Below are 22,529 nucleotides of genomic sequence, written 5' to 3'. Positions count from 1 at the left end.
ATTGTCTGCATCAGGTCTGTGCTGTGCTAATTCTTTGAATCAGATTGCTCATACAGTCTGTTACTAAAAATTGCCCTTATCTATCTATGTTCTCATATTGGAGCAGGTGACGGCAACATCAGTGAGAAGTGGCAAGATATGTCATTTATATGACATAGCATCTACAGCATTTGGGGCTCTTTACCTTGGAAAAGAGGCGACTAAGGGGAGACATGATCGAAGTGTATAAAATTATGGATGGAGTGGAGAGGGCAGAGAGAAATTTTTCTCCCTTTCTTACAACACTATAACAAGGGGTCTCCCCATGGAACTGAAGTTTGGGAAATTTAGGACCGACAAGCAGAAGTATTTTTTCACACAACACATAATTAATCTATGGAATTCCTTGCCATGGGATATGGTGATGGCCACCAGCTTGGATGGTTTTAAAAGGGGCTTAGGCAGATTCATGGAGGACAGGTCTATCAATGGCTACTAGACTGATGGCTGCGGGCCATCTCCAGCCTCAGAGGCATGATGCCTCACAATACCAGTTGCAGGGAAGCAACAGCAGGAGAGAGGGCATGCACATACTTCTTGCCTGTGGGCTCTTCAGGGGCATCTGGTGGGCCACTGTGTGAAACGGGATGCTGGACTAGATGAGCCTTGTGCCTGATCCAGCAGGGCTGTTCTTATGTTCTTATATAAACACAAACACATATATCCTAAATTCTCATAATTGGGGGAAGAAGAAAAAACACCCAAGGAGAATTAATGGCTCATTGTAAGTAAGGCAGTTCAGGCTTTAGCAATATAAATTGAAACTTGGATAACCATACAATTTCTTGCCCTTTTTATTCAAAGCATTGAAGATGGCATTGGATTTCTAATTAATTCTGATAGATCATTTAAAGCCAGATTCTCTAACACTAAACAAATATACATACACTTACATTCAGGGCATTACTGGATCCAGGACTCTCTCCACTACAACAGGTTTCCACCTTTTTACAGGCCTATAGCATCCTGACATACAGTAACTAAGCATCTCAAGAGAGGGATGTGCACAAAACCAGTTTTGCCAGTTTGGCTCAAATCCAGACCAGCTTGGTCCAGTTTTGTGCACCATCAAACTGGACCCAGTTTGAGTTTGAACCAGGCCAGTTTGAAAGGGCTTGGAGCTCTACTGGTAAAGGGGAATCTGGTGAGGATTCCCCTTTACCAGTAAAGGGTAAGGAAGGGCAGGGGGGCTTCCTTAAAGATAGAGTAGGCAGGGAGTAAGAAAGTACTTATGTGTCCATGGTGGTAGCTGCAGTGGCGTCCTCAGGAGAGGTGGTGGCAGCTCCCACCCTACCCCATCAGCCTCCCCCAGTGAAGGCAGGGCCAGTCTGGGCCTAGCTTAAGACTTGCCATAAAAAGTGCTTGAGAAGTAGGAAGGGTGTTTGAGAAGGGAGAGAAGTGGCGAGGAGAGTTAGAAGGGTAAGAGGTGAGTTTACCTATCCTTCCCAGGTAAATTGGTGCATTCATTGTATGTTGGCAGAGAGGCTCCTCACAGGCAGGAAAGTGGAGAAGAGGAGCAAAGGGCTCCAACTCACGTGTATGAGAGTCCGAAGGAGAGTGATCCAAACAGATTCTGAGGCCATGTGCATTGGCTAGAGGAAGATACTAGGAAACTAATTTTTAGGAAACTAATTTTTATTAAGTGATTCAAACTACTACAAGATTACATCATGGTTATGATACATTTACAGGTAGAACTTTCATACAGAGTATATACAAAAATTATAAATATATCGGTACAGTTATATACAAAGACAGTTCCAAAGTTGCCCAAGATTAATGCATTGAGTTTTTTAGAATGGAGTATGATATGCAAATTAACTTGAGAAATGGAAAACCTGCAAATTACATGACTCATAACAAACCAAAATTGTGATGGGGGGGTCACTTCCTCTGTCCATTTCCAAACATTTCCCACACCGCCTTTGTAATGTGAAATTTTTCGCGTTGAACATAACCTATGAATTGCTTCCAAAAAACCCGCACCGTCATATTTGTGGGAATGTCACCTCCATCTTTGTTTTCCCTATTTCTATGGAATAACATAACCTGAACAACGTAAAGATTTACCAGCCTTAAAACCAGCAGAGGCACGGACCAGTGGTCATTGGTGACGTTTCCCATTCTACCCCTCTTCCTGGAGGACTTTCTCTTCGACCCTCAGAAGGTGAGTGTATTACTATGACCCAAGGCTATCTCTTCCTATGTCTGTCGTTCTAGTGCAGGCCAGTCCAAAAGAGTACTGACTTTTCCCCATACTGCCTTAGCTATTGCACATTCTTTCAAAAAATGTTGATGACTCTCTGTATATGTAACATTGGAAATAAGTGCTTGCTGTTGGCAGACAAACCGGGGACATAGCCTTAAATCAGGCAGCAACCAGCGCATAGCTCCATGAAGGGGCAGAACTTGATGAAAAGGCCGCCACCTCAGTTCCTATTAAAAATAGGGGATTTTCTTCTCCTTAAATATAGCAATGGGATCTTCAGAAACTAAAAGATACTGAGAGGTGTTTGGCCTCCGCCATTTGCGCTCCAGTGCTGGTTTAAAATAACTTTCCTCCAAAACCTCTTCATAGAACCTCTTTTTAAAACTCTTTACTGTAGAGCCTCCTTGTCATGGATTAATGCTGCGTGCTTTATAACTCTCCCTTTCAATCCTAGAGGAGCGGGGAGGCACCCCCCCCAAAAAAAACAACCCCTTGTAACAGTGTAATTGGAATTTCACTGATTATTGCTTCCAAGCATACACACTTTCTTGGGAGCAGTGGTGTTTACTTCTATGTAAATTCCATTGGATTGGGCTTGTAAAAGTGGCACATGTAGATGCAATTAAAATATTAATTGGTATTTTTATACACCACTCAAAGGCCTGACTACATTGTCACCAAAATTTTCTATTAGTAACATTTGTCCGGGAGCCCTTAAAGGTGAAAGTCAATTAGAGCTTTTTCAACAAATGTCAACATTCATGTATTGGTCACATGTTTCCCCTTCAAATATTGTAATGTTTAGCAGGAGACATGTGAGCAAACTGATCTGTCTTGTACAGCCTGACAGCTTTACCATGAGTTTGATAGAGGCGGTCACCTCATGTGACCTGCATGTGTGCCTGTCTCAGTGGGGTACTCTCAGCACCCCTTTTTATGTGGTGCTGCCACCACTGCCACTGTGCATTCTCCCAATTCTTCTATTTTTAAAATACTGAAGAGTAGTTCCATCTTCTGCACAACTTATACTCCTCTTCTATTTAAAAGAGCAGGAGGAAGAGGAGAATATATGGTGGTGGAGGTGGTGGTGCCAGTGACATGCCTAGGGGTGTATAGAACTGGCTTGGTTTGACCAATTAGAGCTCAAACCAACCTGGTCCCCCTAAAGAGGGGGGTTGTCCAAGTTTGAACCAAACTGGTTCGACCAGTTTGATTGCCTTGCTTGTAAGGGGGAATCCAGTAAGGATTCCCCTTTACATGCAAAGGGGGATTTAGATTTACATCTAAAAAGGAGTATGGAGGGGGAGCGGGGGAAGAGGGCACCTTACTGGCTGTGGTGGCAGCAGCTTCTTGCAGCAGTGGGGATTGCTCTGTGGCAGGCCCCCCCCTTCATTGCTCTCCAATGTGTGTGTGGGGCGGGGGAGAGTATGACGGGGCCAAAAAGGGTAGCCCCACCCCCCACTGAGGAGCCGCTGCCACAGCCACCTTGAGACATCCAGTAATGGGCCCTCGCCCACCCCCCAAACCCCTGTCAACATAGGAAATCCCCCTTTGCTTGTAAAGGGGATTCCTTACCAGATTCCCCTTTACAAGCAAAGCACTCGAACTGGGATAAAGCAGGTTGACCCGATTCGACAGCACAAACTGTTCCCGAAGTGGGTGGTGATGGTGGAAATAGAGGTACTTTTCACACAGTCTCTTCAGTGATCGTGCTTTGCCCGTTACAAGCCCCTCCGTCTTCCATGGAATGGAGAAGAGCGCTTCAGCGGCTTGCAGGTAAGGACAGAGCTCTCTCCCCTTTGCCGCTCAGGTTGCTGCTGGGAGGAGACGGTAGCATTCAGCCGTGTGCGGTGGGGGGGGGGGGCGGGGGGGCGGCGGCGGGAGGAGCAGGGTTGAAGCCAGAGACGAGTTTGGAGTTGATGCACACGCTTGAGCAGCAGTAAAAAAAGATATGATATCGACACGCTCAGCTGCATCTTGTTAAAAGCTTCCTGCGGGTTGGCAGAATGAAATCTTTATTTAAAATACACAAAGTATCGTCAGGGGAGAAAGAGAGGGAAGAGAAAATAGCGAAAGGGGGCTAGGCGCTCTGCTTAACCCAGCAGCAGCGTGAACGGGAAGAAGGGGGAGGGGTGAAGAGGGCGGGGAGCGCCGGCGGCGCCCAGAAGCAGCCGCGGCGGGTCGCTCGCCTCGGCTGCTGCCACTTGAGCTCTTCAGAGACCCTCTCCCCTTCCTTGTTGTTAATACAGCTCTGGGCCGGGAGGAGGAGAAGGAAGGGGCTTTATATCAATAGCCCAGGGATAATCTGCGCTTACACTTGGAAGCGATAGTGAGGAGGCAGCCCCAATCCCCCAGCTCCTTTAACCACCCATTTTCAGCAAGACAGCTTTTATGTTGTGGTCTGTGTGACTAGAATCATTAGCACCATTTCAGCGACTCGAAAAAAGGTGCATTATTTTAATGCATTATTAATTGTTTTTCTCATCGACAGAAAAGGTGCGGGGAGGAAACGGTTGAGCCTTTACGATGCTGTACTGACAGCAAAGAGCTGGCCGTTCTCTGGGCATAACGGGATGGCCAAGGGTGTGTGTGAGACTGGGAACAGCGCTCCCCGTTTGTTTCACAAGCAAACCATCTGAAGGGGGGGGCGGTGCGTGTCTATGCGGGCGCGCGCAGATGCGCGCCGTGAAGTGCACACAATATGGGGGCAAGCGACAGAAAGTTCGTGAGAAATACATATTTTCGTTCCTTCTCTCTTTCTTTCTTTTGGGGCGGCTGTCAGAGAAAAGCGCGGGGAGGAGGAAATAATAAACTCTCCGGCCAAATTAGGAGTCTCCTGAGTGGGGCAAAAAGGCTTCCTTCTCGGGGCTGGAAGAAAAGCAATGAGGTGTGTCCGAGGTGACAGGCAAGAAAAGGAGGGCCGCCTTTCAGATTAGCTTTTTACCACGTTCCCCTTCCCTCAGCAAGGCATCCCGACACCTTCAACTTTCCCACCTCCTTTGCTCCTTCCAGAAGGTGCGAAGAAAAAGGTGCCGCTTATACACCCAGAGGCGCTGAGGGCTGCCTTCTTCTTCCCCACACTTCCCCCCGCCACTCGGCCGTTCCTCTCCCCTGCGGGTTTTGGCCAGGCAGGCACCCGCGCGCGAGAAAGAGCGCCTCGTCGCTGCCAGCCGTCAAGTGGCTCGTTAAGGAAATGCAGCTGAGTGAGAGGAGCGCGGCTCGAGCTGCTGGTGCTGCTGGTGGTGGGGATGCGCCTGAGAGAGACAGAAAGAGAGGAGTCTCTGTGTTTGCGCTTGCAGGAAGGAGACGCTTTATTTTGCTGCTGCTCCCGCCGCCGCTGCCGCTGCCTCGCTTCCCTCTCCCGTAGCCAGCAGGAGGAGCGTGTGTGTTTCTCTCCCTCTCTCTGTGAAGGGTTAGCTTTGACAGCACCGGCAGCGACTCCCCTGTATCTATATCCCCGGCTCGCTCGCTACTCCGTTTCTCCCAAGGAGCTTCTGACTTCCAACCTCCACACACTCCGCCTCCCACTTCCTCGTCTTTAAAAAAAGAATCAAAAAATCTTCTTTCTTCCTCATCACTCTGGCAGCATTAGCGGGGGAGAGCTGCAGGTATTGTTTTCTGCCCTATAGAGCACCAATTGGGCACGGCACGCGCCACTCTCGGAGTTATTTATTTGAGCAAAAAGCTCCCACCCACCTCACAATTTGAAAGGGGGGGGGCGATAGAAGAGCCCTTTAAGCACCAGCACTCAGTCCCCTCCCGTCCCCTCCCCCACCTCTGCTCGCAATCTCCCTTCAGCACCAAAACAAACCTGCTGGATGTGTGACATGTGGTTATCTTTCTTTGCAGTTCATTCGTGGCCTTTGTGGAATAGGAGCACTATTCTTAACGTGACCGGCAGGAGCGGGAAGGGAAGACTCCTCAAGGTTTCCTGAGAGGTCCGAGCTGGCTGCATTAGTAAGTCAATTTTGGTGTCATAAGACTCTCTATTTTTCGTCTGTCTGTCTGTCTTTCTGCCTCACAAGCTGACTGTTCAAATAAAAGAAATAACTCGACTGTTCCAACTTGGGGCTTGTTGATAAGGTGGGGGTGGGGTGGGGGGATGCTGCTCTGAGACTTATCCCCCCCCATTTTTAACATCATTGACATCTTATGTTAGAAGATGTTCAGCTGTGTACAGTTGTCTTGTAGATTGCATTCTGAGTTAAGGGATAGAGGTGTACAATTTTTTTCCTCCAGCAAATTGCTGCTCATCAGTAGACACCTAGAGGATTTGAAATGGAATGGTAGCACTAGGTGTCCATTCAATTTCCCATAATAATATGTGGTGGTGGTGGTGGTATTATTGTGGCTTTCTTGCTTGGATTTAGGTGCCTTTATTTTTGGTCCTTCAGTTTGGTCCTTTGCAAGGGAAAGTCTTCAATGCATGGGTTGGATATTAGAGTGGATTCAGTGTCTGTGATGGTCCTTGCATACATCGGACCATCGGACATATATTGGCTCCTGGTGTTGAGAGAGAGAAAAAGAGAGAGAGTGTTTCTGTGTGGGAACTGAATGTGGACAAGGCCATAAAGGAAGGTTGTGAACTAGATATATTGATGGCACAAAGGCAAACAGTTGACATAAGGAATATAATGTCTTGGAGCCTCAGAAAGGTCTCTGCATGAAAAAGTTTTGAGAACATTATTCCTCTTGGGGCAGGCACACAGATAATTAGCACTAACTGAATTTCTCTTGGATACCAGAGGAGGAACTGAGGGCATAACTGATTTCATGAAAGGGCAAAATAATGAATGATGTGCCTAGTTAATGCAAAAAATATTAGCCAATGTTTTCAAATATCTAAATAGAACCTTTGTGTCAGTAGAAATATAGTTGAGTCAGTTTGTTCTGAGTGTACTAGATTCAATCAATAACATCTCAGCATCATTTCTTATTGCCAAATGGATTCTGATTGTAATACTTCTGTTGGACTCTTAGACAAGCTATTGGTAATGTTGTGTATCTCAAAGCATATAAGGTCACAAATTAAATCACGTTTTCACAATGCGAATTAAAATTGCATAATTAAGGATGAGGCAGCAGCATTATTTAATATGAATATACTTTCATTGTTAGCCCCCTGAACATTTGGGATTCATTATTTTCAGTATTCTTTTAAAACTGAGAACCTGTGTTTGAAAATACATTGTTCCTAAGTTGATAAATGTGTCCATATGATAGTTTATCATGAAAGTTTACATTTGAACGTATAGCTAATAGCTGTATTGAAACATGGAAGTTTATTTCTTGCAAAATCATCTTTTTTTAACTGGCTCTTCCTATCAGATATGTACATACCATGGTAAGGCCAATTAAGTAGGGGTGGCTTAAGATATTAATATCATGAAGTATTGCTTGGCATGAACTGTAGAACCACAATTGCTTGCAGTTCCCGTAAACATAATGATGTGAACTGTGTAATGGCACAGGATGCAAGTCCTAGGGAAGGCAAACCAGTGTTGACTAAATAATGGCTGAATCACAATAGTCTTTAAACAGCAGCATTGTGGCCATGAAAAGATTGTTCAGTGGTCTTAGAAACTTGAAACAACTGAACATAAGAGAGTGACTCCCCCCCAAACCTGCATCTTTCCAGGAATAGTGTTTTTAGGCTTCTTGAAGTTGTTTGGTTAGGATGGTTTATGGGTGGAAGTAGTTCCTCAGTAGTTAACACATTTAAGACCAGATAACTTATTTGTGTTACTTTAACTTAATATTATTTAATGGTAATTAATGGTAATGCTGATCATTGTTATTTGAGATTAAGGATATGTTATCATTTCTGTGAAGTATTCCTTTCAAAGATTCCTGTATGTTGTTTGAATAGATATACACCTAAAATATCTGATGGGAATGCTGAACTCTGTCCCTGATGCCATGCTGTGGGAATGATTTCATATGATATTCCTGAAACATCCACTTGCATTCATTATGTTTAATATTTTGTTAAAGTTAATATAGAGAACAGGTGAATAAGGAATCATTATGGGCAAGTGCAGTACTAGCAAACAAAGTAATTCAGGGGGAAACAACACATCTTGCCTTTTGAGCTACAGAGGTGCTTGTATTTTGAACATAGAATAAAGTTGCTGGTGTCAGCAGTAATGCAATTCATTATGCAATTGTTCTTGTTATTCAGATCAGATAATGGCCTGATGAAATACATAAGCAGTCTGCAGGGAATGAATGATTAATTTCTCTAACGTGTGCTTACTATAGGACTTTTGACTAATAAAGTACTGTCTACCAGTTCTTGCTTACAGTTGCAGTTAGTGGGGGGAAATAGTATTTGCACTTATTGTTGTCTTGTAGCACTCAGATATGCTATTAAATAACAAGAATTCCCAACTCAGTAATTTTGACTTAATTCATTCAGCCAACCGATAGTTATGACACAGAAATGTGTTTGTGTGGTTATGGATGTTCTGAATAAACAAAAAGCACACAAAATACATGATGCTCAACTTTAAAACTAGTACTCTAAGATGTTATTAAGCACAAAATGTCAATTTATTTCTTATAGTTAGGCATGCATTTGTTTAAATTCATTTAAATTTTAGTTAGTTGTCACTTAGTCTAGTGTGCTTTACAAATACCAAGAAAAAAATCACCCTAACAGCATTACTAACATGTCTCAAAATAAAAGTTTAAGGAGGTACTCCTGAAGATCTTTGGAAGTATTACACTTATTATGTACATCCGTTATCCCTTGAAACATGCATAAGATAAACTATTTAAATGTTATTAAAATGTAGCAAAATAAGTTGATTTTCCAAGTCAACTTGTGGAAATCATAGCATAAGTGAAGATGTTATGAATGACAGCTGTTGGAACTGGTTAACAAGATATAGCCTGACTTGGTCATTCCAGTGATCCTTTTTCAGTGCAATAATGGTTGGAGGAAGAAATTTGGAATGTGCTGAAGGGATAAAAATGACCTTCAAAGACTAATAGATTATTTAAGAATTTAGAGTTCTCTAAGTAATTTATATTTGTTCTTTTTTTAAAAAATGTTTGGATTATTTTGGATAGAAAGTATTTGTTTTAGAAGTTTTTTGCTTTTCAGTTACTGGTCTGGGGTCTCATTTTTTATTTTTTATTTTTTGCAAAATCTGCACTGATTAACAAATACCTTTGTTGCTGTGTTAAGAAAACTTAAGATAGCAGAATTTGATGCATATCCATTGATAAGCTCCCCTGCCAAACGTTCTGTTTGGAGTGTACAACTTTGAATACAGTGATCCGGGTTTTTTTAAAGAAAATAATGTACTGTGCACTGAAATTTTTCAATAAAAGCCAGTGATGAGTGCAGATACATAGGGGGGAAAAACAGTGCTGGTTGTGAGACGTATACTAATATCTCAGTAATATATTATTTGAAGAGCATAATGTATAATGTAGACATTTAAAAATAAAGTATGTGCAACTCAGTCATTCACATTTACTTTCAAGTCAGTCTCCATTCAATGACACTTTATCCCAAGTAATTACAGAGGTGCTTTTTGAGTGCTTAGAGTTATGTACTAAAATAGTGGTTTTGGTGCTTCAGTTGCACATTTATTATATAAACTATATGAACATGCTACACTGATATAACTAAGAGTACAGTACTATTGAATATGTTTATTCAGTTATGTAGTGTCAATGCTAAATGTTTCAGCTGACAAACTGCTATGTTGTATACAAACCGGGTCTTGCAGTTTGTACTGAGATGCAAAAATGTAAGCTCGGCAGATTGTTAAATTTGGCTAGACCCACTGAACATTTTAACTTTACCTCTGTCGATGTAATGGTTTACCCAATTATGGTAAAGAATTCAATTGTAAGCAAGCATAATCAATCGCAGAAGTGCAATTTTGTAAATTATAGTTATTGTTAAATATGCTTGGCACCTTTTTTGCAAATATTCATCTGAAAATAAAATATTTATTCTAAAAACAAGGGGTTTTATGCATACAATAACAGTATTAACAAGGTTGGAAACAGAAGGCGAATTCTTTGTAAGAAAGCTGTGTAAAAATGCTTGCTAGCTTTGAGCAGTATGAGTTCCTATTCATTATTAATAGAAAAATGTGCTTTATGGGTTGTTTCAGAATGGGGGGGGGATATTTTGTGAAATATCTCATGTAGCTCAACTTCTATATATCAGGAAGACTGTTGGATAAAAACGGTATTCACAATAATTTTAATCAACTGTATAGACTATTTTGGTCACTTTGCACTGAAGCTTTATATGAAACTTGGTCTGTGTATGGATTTAATACGAAAAGGTAAAGTGTATGTCAGAGGTCCTAATTGCAGACAAAAAGCTGACAATAGTTATAACGAATAATAATAACATATCAAAATGATGATATAACTTTTTATTAGTTTTACTGCTTATATTAAAGTTTTACAGTAAAAGATGCAGCCATGTAGATTATATTACATTGGTATAAACCAAGTTTGCTTAGTTATTAGACCTTGTAAACTTGGGTGCACAGAAAATAATACAATCAGGGTTTAGAGATCAAGCAAAGTAACATATTAAAATATTGATGATGATGATGATGATGAATACACCACTTTTGAACAAAAAATGTTCTCAAAGTGGAACTTGAGGAATAAGCAAAAGGAATAAGATTTTCAAAAAGAGCTCACTGTTGACAAAGTAAAACAAGTTATACACTAGAAAGACACTGTACTGGTACTTGATAGGAACAGTTGATTTTATCTGCTAAACATAGAGAGCTTCTTCTTTAAAAGGTGTCGCTGTCAAATTAGCAAGGGTTATTAGCTCTGTAACTTGTAGAACCTGAAGCATGCAAACACACTGTAGCATGCTTGGGGTGATACAGCATAGAAAGATGCAAATTTTGCCTCTTCTTTCTTTCCAAGTTACTTTCCCCTCAAATCAGAAATACATGAAGAAAGGGATAATATTTACAATGCAAATTAGAATGCAAGATTAAATAAAGACTAAGGCTGAAATCTATGGATATTTTCTGAGGCAGAAATCTATGGAGTAGCCCATTGGATGTAACAAATTTCTCTCTTTCATATTTCTCATAACAAAACTGAACATAACAAAAGTTTTGGTCTACATAGATAGTTATATTAATAATGACATAGCAACTGTCTCAGTTTAGTAACAAAAATACTGGGGGAAGTGGGAGATCAGAGCCCCCTCTCTTCTCAAGAAGACAGTCAAAGAAAAACAAGACCGCATTCTTATGGCTCAGATTATTAAATCCTGAAAATGGCATATGAGAAGCAATTGATCACCTCTGGATTGAGAGAGGAATGACATACGTGGCAGTGTATACAGACGTTCTTGTCAAAGTATAAAAGTAACTTTTTAATGTTTGCCCAATCCAGCTTCAAATATTCATTGCATGTTCATGAACATTAAATTCTGCACAGGTGGCTATTCAAGTAGAGACAACTTCCGGTGATGACATAATTGATGGCTATTCAAGCAGAGGCAACTTCAATTTATTACTTAATTTGCATAATCAATGTCTTCCTGTTTCATCTATATATTAAATACTGGATAATATAAAGTTAAAACTCACCTGGTGACTCTGCATTATATAGATTCTGTGATATTTAATATATGTTTGCATATGCTAAACAACTCATGATGACTTGTGTACAACTGATATTTGGAACAATGAGCAGGTAATAGGACAATTTGCTTCCAGCCCTGGGTCTTACAAACTCTGTGGCTTGGATAGAAATTCTGTGGCTTAGACTCATATATGGGCATTTGTTGATTGCATTAAGCCCCATTGAAAGCCAGTGTAATCTATTTCAACTATTTCAGCAACAAAATAACTAGGTGAACATCCTCAAGTTTTCCCCTTGTCAGTGAGAAGATCACATAACCCAGGGCTTTAATATTCCATATTAAATATTCAGGAATCTTAGATTTTTTTATGTTTGATTTTTTAATCTTTGTACACCATTAAGTTGTGACTATCTATGTTAAACTGTTTCCCCAATGATTTCTTTTTGATCAACATAATTTTGCTTCCACTTATTTTAAGTATATTTCCACTGCATTCAAATACACTGCTTTTCAGGTTTATTACTGAAAGGCAGTTATTTTATTTTGAGAATGAAGGTGATTATTTAAGCATGAAACCATATGCCAAAACTTGATGTGGTCCAAATTGTGTGCCTAATTTTCAGATTGTTTAATATAATCAAACATTGTTACAGAAATGTTCCCTGGGACTGGTTCCCCTTTTCATTGATTTAGCAGCAGCAGCAGCAGCAGCAGCAACAACAACAAACCTTGAAGCTCCTTACATGATCTGTGTGAAGAGCTTTGGGCGGGTCTGTAGGGAGAGCGGGTTTTCCCGTGGTAGAGTAGAGGCTCAGACTGGGTACTGAGCCAAATCAAAGCACAGTCCTTTGCCCTCCTGTGGGCATACCTCCTATGAGACTGACCCACATAGGGGATACCCAAACCTTAGTTAAGATTCCTCATTGCAGGTTTTGTAAATATTCAATAAAGTGGCCCTAGTTTTTTCCAACTACGCATGTCTTGTCGTTATTTGGGCCTGGGTTTGCAATGCATCGTGCAAGTGTGTTACTGGGAGCCCCCCTCCCTGTGAGTGTCACGATCAATTAGCCCAGGTCAATTAACCTGTGTTAAGTGGCAGGCTACTTTACTGTCACTGGGAGCCACGTGGCTCCAAGCGGTTCTCACATGCAGCGAAAAATGGGCTGGGCTTCCCTAGCCCAGTTTTCGCCACTCATGAGAATAGCTTCTTTATTTGTTAGCTGCTCCATAACACACATACATCAGATCATAACAGACCAATAAGAGGTGGGGGGAGACATTGAAATTTCCCAGAGAACGATAGCCAATGATAGCAGAGGAAGTTACTAATACAGAGGGTGCTTAAAGCACCCCATATTCATTGTCTTCAACATTGTTCCACCTAGTCCTGTGTGAGAATTGGAATTGTTTTGCTCCTCATTGGATGGTTCATCAGACTGCTTGTTGTTTACCTGGAGGAGGCTGATTACGAAAAGAAAATTGAAATATTTGTCAAATGAGATACCTTGAGAGGGTGTCATTTTGAGAAACATATTCTGAGACATTTTGAGAGCCAGTGTAGTGTAGTGGCTGGAGTGTTGGACTAGGACTGGAGAGACCTAAGTTCAAATTACTGTTCAGCCATGAAACTCACTGGGTGACTTTCAGCCACTAACTTATCTGTCAGCCTAACCTACCTCACAGGGTTGTTGTGAAGATAAACATAATCATGTACATAATTCTGGGCTTTTTGGAGGAAGAGTGAAATATAAATGTTAAAATAAAATAAATGTTGGTATGTACAGAAAAGGACTGTAGATGGTTGTGTCAGCACACACTTATTTATGAGCTGATTTTGCCCCACTTCTTTTCCTTGGCTCTGCCTTTCCCCCTCTTGATAAATTTAGCTTCTGTTGACTTGTATTAACTGCACCACCCTTGTCTACTACCTCCTTGCCGCCTTCATTTGAGAAGTAGTCAGCTATAGCTAGATTGTTGTCAAATTACATAAGAACATAAGAACAGCCCTGCTGGATGCACAAGGCCCATCTAGTCCAGCATCCTGTTTCACACAGTGGCCCACCAGATGCCTCATATCAACACCTGCACAGGAGCCACTGCTTCGCCAGCACCTGCCAAAAAAACAGAATAAGTTGAACGCCTAGCAACAGGCTGGGAATAATATAACCAACTAGCGCACATAACGTCGAAACACCTCAGACTTCCATCACCCAATGCACGATGTCTGCATCGCAGAGGCCCATGAGATGAGCAGCAGTTGCAGCTTCTATGCAAAAGGAGTGTAGACTAAGCCAGTGGGCAGGCTCACTAAGCTGAACCAGTGCTTTCCACAGGACAGCCCACAGCTGATACGGTGTCAGTGGAGTGCCATCAGCATGTACAAACAGGCATCCACCAGCAGGAGGATGTAAGCCCATGAAACACCATAAAGCCTGAATGGGGTACAACACACTGCCACCTGCTGCCAAGAGTGCAACCTCCTGACCCCTGCCCCTCTGTTCAGTCTTGGACTTGTGCAGGGTCAGCCGAACCCCGGCTTCCATGAAGGAGAGATGAGCAAACTGCAGACACACCACCCGACAGGCCCAGCTGTTACGAGGGAGGACTTCAGTTGGATGAAAGGCCTCAAAGAAGGAAATTATCACTGCAGCCTGAAAAAGAGCTCCTTCCCAGGGTGACACAGGGCTTGCAGCTGCAAGAGGATGGCCTCCAACAGTTCTATACTGATAGGTCTTCAGTGATCACAGACCTTAGGGGTCTCCCTAGCCCAGCCCTCCAGCATGCACCTGACCTGAATATCTGTGGAAGTGTCTTGCAAGCCCATAGCTTGGGCCTCAAGACAGGGCAGCCAGGTATCTACCCAGGGTAGAAACGGCTCTGTCCATATACCAAAAACTGCATTAAATGGTCAGAGGGGATGGGCCAGATAACCAGAAGACCAGCCTGTTGCCTAAAGGAATGGAAGGAAGCTACCTGACTATATCCCACCACCATATCCATTTCAATGCCCAAGAAGGACAGACAGGTGGCAGGCCTCTCCATCTTACCTTTTGCTGGTAGAACACCTAGCTCCTTGGTCAACTGGAGAAAAGTGATAAGGAGAATGGTGAAATAAGCCAGAGGCCTGGAGCCCAACAAAAAGAAAATCATTGAGAAAATGTGTAGTGTACACACAGCCAGCCTCTCACCCTTTCAAAAAACTTGCTAAAGGCCTCGAAAGCAGCACAAGAGACTGAGCATTCCATAGGAAGTGCCCTGTCAAAGTAAAACTTACCCTTGAAGGCAAAGCCCAACAGCTCAGAACTGAGCGGATGGACTGACAACAGGCAAAAGGCAGATGTAACGTCACATAGCTAGCAGAGCCCCATGACCACACCCCCAACTATCCTCACCACTTCATTGAAGGATGTATAACACAATGAGCAAAGATGCTCAGTGATACCATCAATCATTGAAGATCCCTTGGGTAAGACAGATGGTGAATCAGACAAAACGTGCTTCTTAGGCACTACCTCCATTGGTGACACACGCAAGTGAAGAAGGGAGGGGGCGAGTCAGAAGGGCCCAGCACCCTGCCAGCTGACACCTCATTAGCAATTTTTCTACACAACACCTCCTCCATGCCCACCACATACTGCAGGTTGCACTCAAAGAAGGGCTTGTGCCATAAAGAAGATGGAATTCTAAAACCTTCCTTGAAACCTTGTAGCAAATAAATGGCCACGTGGTGATCAGGATAACTTGCAAGCAGCCTGTCCAGAACCTCCACCCTAACTGGGCTGGGACCTTTTCCTGGAGATGGGGTGGTGGGTTTCCCTTCTTCTGGTTGGACAGGTGACCTCGGAACCCAGTATTCCAACCCTTTGCCCTGTTACAGGCCGAGTTGGGGTGTTTGGCACCACATGAACCAAATGCGTGGTAGAAGTGGCAGGGGGACCTGGAACAGCGTTCCTGATTCTGAAAGACCCAGCACACCAAGTGGGGTTGAACCCACTGCTGGACAGTGTCTGAAGCACTGGGGGAACCAGATGCCATTGATAAAAGGTGGTCACTATAAGCTCGGTTGCTGTCCACTGGCCAGGATGGGGACATAATCAACAACCACAGCTCATTCAGGGGGCATCCCAAGGAAGGGTGGGGTCTAGCACGGCCCTCAATTTCACCATAGCAGGCCCAGGAGGTGCCTGCAAAATCCATGACCGCCGACCGATGGATGATGTCTAAATATTTGACAAAGGTGGGACCTTTGCTGGCTGCACTTGGAGAACTATACCCATATAAATACTGGACCCTGAAAGCCAGTTCTCCCAAGTCCTCTCCACCAGCTTGTGCTTGGATACCTCCTGTTCCTTCCCTGTCTCACCCTCCGTCTGCTTAGACTCGGGGTTCCAGAACAACAAACTAAATATATCCATATACTCTCACTTAAGTATCTTCTCTTTAGTGGCCAGAAAGAGATGATCCCTGGGCAGCAAACCCAAAGCCCCATAGGGCAAATGTGTTGGCAAAGGAATTACACCCATGGGATAACCACCCTCCACCCTTGTAGGTATTGCTGGGGTGCCCTGTGGACTCACCCCCTTCCTGACTTGTTCTGCTACCCCTTGATTAGATAAAGATGCTCTCATAGGGCCAGGGAAAGCCCCACCAACCCAAAGGTTGCCCTGGAATGGGCCAAAAGGGGTTATAGCCCCAACCCCCATATGGTGGCATAGACCAGGAGCAAAGAGGCCATACCTCTTCCTTCTTATCTGAAGTGGCTGGTGCTGCTGGGTCAGCAGGAGATGGGTTAGACAATGCCGGTGCCAGGGGTGCAGGATTCCCAGGTTCACCAGGTGGCGGCACTACAGGAGGTTGTTGATCAGAGACTGGATCTGCCAGGGCCAGTGAAGATTCTTTTTATTATTATTATTATTTATTTACACAGACAGACAGGTGTTATTGACTGGTTTGTTTTATCCAGACATTGAGTCTTTCCCAAGGACCTGGAATGGCTGTATTTTATTATCAGTGTTGTTGCTGTTATTATAGATATCGTCGCAGAATATAGGCTGTTCCCAGTAAAGTTGCTTTTTGTATTATTATTATTATTATTATTATTATTATTATTATTATTATTAATTTGATTTCTATACCGCCCTTCAAAAAATGGCTCAGGGCGGTTTACACAGAGAAATAATAAATAAATAAGATGGCTTCCTGTCCCCAAAGAGCTCACATTCTAAAAACAAACAAACACACAAGATAGACACCAGCAACAGTCACTGGAGGTATTGTGCTAGGGGTGGATAGGGCCAGTTACTCTCCCCCTGCTAAATAAAGAGAATCACCACGGTAAAAGGTGCCTCTTTGCCCAGTTAGCAGGGGTTCACCAAGATGCAGGCTAGTCTAAGGTCTTTTCACATGCTACCATCTTGTTGGACCAAGACTTTACTAATCCCCCCCCCACCCTACTGTACTTCCTGCCCTTAGGAAGAACCCCAGACAGGCCAACATCCTTCTGCGGTGGGGCCTTTTTTGCCCTTTTGAGGGCCTCCATTCATTGAATAAGCATGCAGATCATGCCCTTGTCATAGTCAGAGGAAAATGACTGAGGAGCAGGTCTCCTAGGGTTCCTAATGGGGCCACCCACTTTCTTGTCTGTAGCTTTCTAGGAGGCATAGCACAACACAAAGCCTCACCCTTAAGCAAAGGAATCAAACAGCTAGTACCCCAACAGACTCAGTTACACAGATCTCAAATGGTCCCCCAAAAGAACCCCCCTGAAAAACAAACTGTAGGCCACCACAAGCACAATTCAGACTTGTATGGCCCACAGCTTCAGGCAGCCAGCTCAGACTGCTCCCAGCCACCCCACCATCAGTGGGAAGAAAGAGATACCCCCCTACACACACAACCGCTGACCATGAGGCCTGACAAAGCATGCTATTGCGCACAGAGATACCTGCTGCCCCCACCCAACTGGCATTAAGGATACCACCCTTTCCTATGGGCCCTCTCAAACCTTGAGGAATGCCACCAATCCAAGGCCAATTCCAGCTGCAAATGCCACTCTCAAGGGCTGCAGGCTCACAAACAGCCAGGCAGAAATGCCGCCCAAAACAGGCTGATCTCGGCCGAAATGCTGTGTGACGTGTGTCACCGCTCTTCTGCTCACTGCCTGACACTTGCCCCCTTGCCCACTCTCCTCCGTGCTTGGACCTCAAACCAAGGCTTGGAGAGAGCAGCCTCTGCGGAGCTCCTTCCTCCAGAGGTTTGGAGAAACAACTGACAACGGGAGGCGAGGCTGCATGCAAATGGCCAGCCAGCCCCAGCTCCAATCAGAGCTAAGCCTGTGGCAGTCAGGCGAAGGGGTGGGACAAAGGTCTGCCCCACAGCATAAGGCTGCTGGGCAGAACATTCTGTGAGCATCACTGTGGATGCTACATAGTGGCTTGCATGCAGCTTAGCCTTATGAGAGCAGAGCAAGAACTCCTTCCTCTCAAGGAACCATCAAACTGTGTGTGAGGCTTGGCTTGCAGTGCTCTGTGGGTTGAAGTAGATGAGGACACAATTGCAGACAGGAGGTGGTGGAGAACCACGAGCGCATTGGACCAGTGGTTTGTAGTTACTTCCAAAGGCCATTGTGAGGATGGCACTTGCTCCCCTGTAAGTCTGAGCTGTATGTCAGTAAGTACGTTTGAATAGGAGCTGTAGTTATAGCATAATCTGGCAATTCATGGTTCAATTTTGATGTCAATCTGCTCTTTTAAAAAGTCTAGGAATTAAATATTAATTATTAATAACATGACAATGATGACCTACTTTAGCTGAAATATGTTAAAAATGTCCTTTAATATTACAAAATGTAGCATTTAAAAGCTATGGTATGTCACATTGGTATGATACTTTAAAAAAACCCCAGCACCCCAAATTCTCAAGGGTTTCTAATTGTTAACAAATATTTTAAATGCATCTTGAAAAATAGGAGGATGGTGGGAAGGGATTTCTGTGAGTAAACAGAATACAGAAAACATATCACTGCCATAAGGACTGGCCAGAGCCTTTGGCCAGAATTTACTTAAAGAAGAAATGAATAATGTTTATGCAACATAATTATATATTGTGTTCAGTTTCAAACCATAATATCTGCTACTTGCAGCTTATTCATAACCTTGGTTTGTATCCAGAGACTGGGCTTTCTGCCATTCCATGATCAAATGCACATTTCCTTTCATAGTGTTACTCAGATAATTATTCTACTCAAGAAGGGTGAATGAACTTCATATACAAGCAGGCAACTGTCCTTGTTAAAAAAAAGGAATTCTAAAATATTTACAAATTAGGGCAGAGCTAAAAGCATTTTATATTTTTTCCCCACAAACATTTTCAGTGATGCCAAAATGCAGCTATCTTTTCAGTGATTTTTCAGCATTCTTGGCTAATATATTCACCTATTCCTTTATACCAGGGATTCTCAACGTTGTGTCTCCAGATGTTATTGGACTTCAACTCCCATAATCCACAGTCAAGGCCACTGGGAGCTGAAGTCCAATAACATCTGGGGACCCAACATTGAGAATCCCTACACTACCTTTTTCAGATTTACCCTCAGTGTCACTTGATGATGTCATCATAAAGCAAAATCAAATTGGCTACACCGAGAAGTTATCTGTTAACTACTCAGGCCCCTAATAGGTGATTCATGATATGCCTAATCTAAAAGAAGAAATAAGCTGCAGTCAGGGGTGGGTGGGGGGAATCAGTACTGAAGAAGCAGCAGCCGAGGAAACATTGGTTCCAAACTAGGTATTTTGAAAAGTGAATAGCCAAACCTTAAGGTCATTCACACAGCCAGTAGCAATTGTGTGGGGGAGAGGCAGGCTCTACCTGCCTCCCCACACAGGAACAAATTTATCTTCAAGGCTCTGCTGCTCATGCGGCTCATGAGCCATGCAGCTTCAAGCAGCAGAGCAGGGAACCAGAGGAGGCATATCTCGATGCACCTCACCTGTGGTACATTGAGAGATTCTCCCTCAGCCGGGCATTCTTGCTGTGTGTGTGGCGGGGGGGGGGGCTGCCTGCAGAAGGGTAGAAGGGTGCATTCATGCTCTTTTACCCAGATAAAAGCCTGGGGGAAATTCTGGAACTCCCCGGAGAGGTAGCACCAGGATTGGCTATGATCCTGGCACTTCACTCAAGCAGTTCTGCTTGAACAGCCTCCCTATCTTTGAGAAACCCTACACAATCAAAATTGACACTGATAATGAAACAGGAGCATATTGACACAATCATAATAAATAAGGTATCAGTCTTGTGGTTTCTGGGAACAGGTTCATTAGGTAGTTTTTCCTTAAACACACACATGCACTCGTGCATGCATGTACATGTGCGCACGTGCACACACAAACATCAGAAAATAATTATGAAATACAGTCAAAATACAATGAAAATGCTGGAATAGGAGCTGTTTCTTCTTGCTTTATCACTGAAATGCTTTTTCAAGAATTAAAGATTTCTGGCATCAATGTTTTTATTATGAGGGCAACCTGTTGGTCTACATGATGAGGAGAATTACTCAAAGTATTCACAATGAAATTAAAAGTACAAATTTAGTCCATGACAAAGAGGAGCAATGAAAGTAGTCAGCATGCCACCAGGTAAGGGACACACTGGTGGAAAATGTGATAAGGTAGCCAACAGACATGGCCAATGGACACAGAGAAGGCACAGGGTGGCTCCACCAGTCTGTCATTCCCACCAGTCTGTTGCCTGAGGCAACTTCCTAAGTCACTGTTATCGATTGACTGGCCCTGAAAAGAATCCTACTTGTGTGAGTGTGTGTGAACTTCATGGTGTACTTTCCCTATTTCAACAGAAGACTTCTGAAATCAGAGCTACTTCTTTTCCTAGAAATGCCTTAGTTGGTTTAAGGAAAAAAGGTTTTCTACATCATCAACCCAAAACCCTAAATGCCTGCCTACAAGCAGTAATGGACTGGATATGGGATAATAACTTGAAGCTAAATCCAAGCAAGATGGAGGTACTCATGGCAAGGGGTCAAACTTTGAGTGATAGATCTTCCTGTTCTGGATGGGGTTGCACTCCCCCTGAAGGAACAGGTCCATAGCTTGGGAGTGCTTCTGACCCAGACCTCGCTCTTATTTCTCAGGTTGAAGCTATGGCCAGGAGCGCTTTCTATCAACTTTGGTTGATACGGCAGCTGCATCCGTTCCTTGAAGATAGTGATATCAGAATTATGATAGACTCTCTGGTAACCTCTAGGCTTGTCTACTGCACTCTATGTGGGGCTGCCTTTGTATGTAGTTCAGAAACTTCAGTTAGTTCAAAATGCAGCAGCTAGATTGGTCTCCAGGGTATCTCAGAGAGACCATGTTGTGCCTGTTTTAAAGCAATTGCATTGGCTATCAATAAGTTTCTGGGGCAAATACAAAATGCTGGTGATTACCTATAAAGTCCTAAATGGTTTAGGACCAATTTATCTGGGAAAGCTCCTCTTCTGCATGATCCCCACCACACATTGAGATCATCAAAAGAGGTCCACTCCATATGCCACTGGCTCATCGGGGAATGGGCCTTCTCTGTAGTTGCTCCTAGGTTGTGGAATGCACTCCCTGTAGACATGCATGTTTTAACATTTTTGCCAGCCTTCAAAAGAGCCCTTAAGCGCCATTAAGAGTCATTTTTAAGCAAGGCATTTAGTAATCTCTGAATCTTTTAAATTTTTAAATTGCTGTTTTTTTAATTTTGTTTTTCTTGTGTTTATTTTTGTGAACCGCCTAGAGCCTTTGGAGTCAGGAACATACATAGGAACATAGGAAGCTGCCATATACTGAGTCAGACCATTGGTCCCTCTAGCTCAGCATTGCCTTCACAGACTGGCAGCAGCTTCTCCAAGGTTGCAGGCAGGAATCTCTCTCAACCCTATCTTGGAGAAGCCAGGGAGGGAACTTGGAACCTTCTGCTCTTCCCAGAGCGGCTCCATCCCCTGAGGGGAATATCTTTCAGTGCTCACACTTCTAGTCTCCCATTCAAATGCAACCAGGGCAGACCTTGCTTAATTAAGGGGGCAAGTCATGCTTGTTACCACAAGACCAGCTCTCCTCTACAGGCAGTATATAAATAAAATAATAAAATAAAGCCTATATCATTTAAATAATAGACTGTCAACATGTATCAAATATAATAAGATAAATTCAATAAAGTGAAAAGGCATCCAAAGAAAGATGATGTACATAGATAGGTTTTTATCATCAGATGTCTGCAAAGAGAGTTGGGTAATAGTTGAGTCTACTGAATAAACAATCTTGTATACATCTTTTGTCACAGGAAGAGTTCCTGTGCCCAAATTATGTGCCGTATCATTGTGAGTGAGCTGTCAGGCAACTGAAGAAGAATTATTGGTGCAATGAAACACAAGGACTAAAGGAGATAAGAAGTGTCATGTGAGTGCTAGTAATCAGGACAACCTTTCATCTGGAAACTTGGAGAACATTTATGTTCTTTGTTGTGTATCTTCATTTAGTGAAGCAAAACCAAAATAAGCAGCAAAATAGCAAGCAGTTTGTTTTTCCTGATGTACAATAAGTACATTTTGTAGAAATTATCATGGGAAAAGCTATAAAGATAGGTGAAAGATTGATGATTGATGATCAAACCAGATCTTTTCTTTATTTCTCTGCAAATCAG

General features: G+C 43.1%; 1 protein-coding gene across 34 annotated transcripts in view; it reads left to right on the top strand.

Moving 5' to 3' along the window:
* The first annotated feature begins 3,941 nt into the window (after window positions 1-3,941).
* Window positions 3,942-22,529, top strand: part of PTPRD (protein tyrosine phosphatase receptor type D) — a 1,992,390-nt gene continuing 1,973,802 nt past the window's right edge. For 22 of the 34 annotated variants that reach the window (XM_053297949.1, XM_053297943.1, XM_053297942.1 and 19 more), the window contains exons 1-2: window positions 5,482-5,856; window positions 6,098-6,205. The gene's annotated coding sequence lies outside the window, so the exon portion shown is untranslated. Of the gene's footprint in view, window positions 4,025-4,511; window positions 4,696-5,480; window positions 5,857-6,097; window positions 6,206-22,529 lie in introns of those variants that run through there. The other 12 variants (XM_053297953.1, XM_053297952.1, XM_053297951.1 and 9 more) reach the window with 5 other exon arrangements.

Source organism: Hemicordylus capensis, chromosome 2 (assembly GCF_027244095.1).
Source record: "Hemicordylus capensis ecotype Gifberg chromosome 2, rHemCap1.1.pri, whole genome shotgun sequence".
NCBI classification, from domain to species: Eukaryota; Metazoa; Chordata; class Lepidosauria; order Squamata; family Cordylidae; genus Hemicordylus; species Hemicordylus capensis.
This window is presented reverse-complemented; position numbering and strand designations above follow the sequence as displayed.